This window comes from Hevea brasiliensis, chromosome 11 (assembly GCF_030052815.1).
Source record: "Hevea brasiliensis isolate MT/VB/25A 57/8 chromosome 11, ASM3005281v1, whole genome shotgun sequence".
NCBI classification, from domain to species: Eukaryota; Viridiplantae; Streptophyta; class Magnoliopsida; order Malpighiales; family Euphorbiaceae; genus Hevea; species Hevea brasiliensis.
Window position 1 is genome coordinate 30579168 of NC_079503.1, and position 2490 is coordinate 30581657.

Here is a 2490-nt window from a genome sequence, read left to right on the forward strand (position 1 = left end):
TTTACAAAAGGCTCACTATAGTTACTGTATTCTGAAGTCATGTGGCCTCCTCCACAATTGTCGCTGTGTTAGCTACTTAAATATACTATATTGGATTGCATCTTATCAAGTCTCCTAGTTAATTGGTCAAACTAAGCATTAATCATACTTAGGGCATCCAATTCTAGGATCCCTATTATTCTCCTCATGTCTCCCCTCTTGTTTAACCATTTAAAGTTGTGATAAGCAACCCTCTCTAGAAGTTCAAGAATTTCATTGATTGTCTTTTCCATGAGGTCTCCTCCTGCTGCAAAATCAATTGTACTCCTTATAGATGGCAGTAAACCATTATAAAAGTTTTGAACCAGGCGCCAGTCTTCTATGCCATGGTATGGGCATTCCCTTTATAGGCCTTTGTAACTTTCCCATCCATCATAGAGTGATTCTCCTTGCCTTTGCCTGAAAGTATTCATCTCTATTCTCAATTTCACAGTCTTTTTAAATGGGAAGTACCTTGCTAAAAAGGCTTGTGAAAGATCCTCCCAGGTGGTGAATGTTCCAACTAGTTGAGAAAGTAGCCATTTTCTTGCCTTATCTCTGAGAGAGAATGGGAATGCTTTGAGTCTAATAGCATCATCAAAGATTCCATTCATCTTGAAGGTATCACACAAAGCAAGAAAGCATTAAAGGTAATAATGCAGAGCTTCCATAGGTGAACCTCCAAATTGAGTTTGTTGAATCATCTGGAGCCATGCCAGTTTAAGCTCAAAGTTATTGGCCTCCACTATGGGCCTGGTAACACTAGATTAGAATCCTTTGATGGTTGGAGCTCCATAGCCCATCAAGGTTCTAGGCCTGTTATTGTTGTTGGCCATGACTAAAGTTTTAAAAATTGCTGGTTATTGTTATTGATGTCTCCTTCCTCTTTTAATGGCTCTAAGAGTCTTGTCTATTTCGAGATCCAATTCAACTAGTTTGTCCTCAGGCTTTGTTCTGGTCATAAACTGAATAGAAAGCCTAAAAAAGAATAGTAAGTAAAAATAGACATAAATTGAATAAATAAAAATAAATGTCTAAACTAGCTAAATTGCCTATCACTCAATATTACTAAAACCTCCTCAACAACGGCACTAAAAACTTGTTTGCTGGTTTACAACCCAACAAGTGCATGAATTGCAAATAAGTAATATAGTAGTGAGTAGAGTAACATTCCCATGAGGAATTTATAGGTGTAATACCAAGCTATATAGCAATTTTAACTGTTTAAACTGCCAAATGTGTTGAGAGATTAATTCTAAACTACTACAGATGCTGAGAATTAAAAGAAGACAAACTATAAACTTAATTCGTAAAATAATTTACTAAAGCAATTCCAAATTAAGATTTCACACTTCAACTCTATTATGGACTTAACCTTACCTATTTAACAAATTGAGAATTGTTACTTTGATAGAAATTATTCTTAATATATCTTAAGCTCTCTCTCAAGGCACCTAAGGTGTATTTTAATTAACTTGAATCCTATTTTCACAATGATTAATCTTAATTAAAATCCTTTAAGCTCTTTAATTAATTATGAGATTCCAAAAAGGATTTTAAGCTATCTCTAAGTCAGATTTCTTAAGTTCAAAATTTTGATTTCTAATACTAATCTTCAGCTTTTAGTTCTTCAATTAGTATCTTATATCATAACTAAGTGGATACCAACACATAGCATGCATTAAGAACATAAAATATTGAATAAAAAAACAAGACTCAAATCCATTAAATAACCTCAGTATATATCCATAACAGAAATTGAAAATGCTACTCTCCTAATCCTAGAATTAAACAAACTACTCACTCATAGTGAGTTTAACAAACATAATGAAATTAAAGTAAAATAACATAAGACAATTTAAAAAAATATAACAAAAGAACCTGGAGCAAAGATTCTGCAGCCTTGAACATTTGAAACTTCAGCTAAAAGTCTTTCTCCTAAAGCTTGATGCAGATTCTCTCTAAATTGCTTAGGAAATTAGGGTTTATATGTGAGGTGAACTCTTCAAACAAAACTCTACTAACTTGAACTCTCTCTTTGCATTTTTTGGTCTTCTATTACTTATATTAGGTGCGTCAGAGTCATGTTTTAGAGTTCCAAAAGCCTTAGAACTCTGTTCGGAATGAGTGGAAGGGAATTTAGGTCAAAATATAAGTCTTCTTATGGAAAAGTACACGGCTCATGTGGCACTACATGGGCCTCAGTCGTGTAAGTCTCTGGACTACTTCTGGCTTCGTACATGAGGGAGACAGTAAGTTATACGAGGAAATTAACATGGACTATGTACTATCATCTCTCCTTGGTTCACCAGGTCTTAACTTCTAGAAGGTTGCTGGTAAGTTACACGGGGTCTTTTACATGACCCATGTACTATGGTTTCTCCATGCCTTCTTTAATTTTTGTTGACTAGGTAGTTACACAAGTCAAGCTCCATGCTTACATGACTCGTGTAATGTTATGCAGCAGTCCTT

The 2490-nt window shown here is 34.6% G+C and overlaps 1 non-coding gene across 1 annotated transcript; it reads left to right on the forward strand.

Annotated features, from left to right (window-relative positions):
- The first annotated feature begins 360 nt into the window (after positions 1 to 360).
- LOC131170950 (small nucleolar RNA R71) lies at positions 361 to 467 on the forward strand. Its single transcript, XR_009141713.1, has one exon. It is a non-coding gene; the product is annotated as a small nucleolar RNA R71 (small nucleolar RNA).
- The last annotated feature ends 2023 nt before the right edge of the window (positions 468 to 2490 follow it).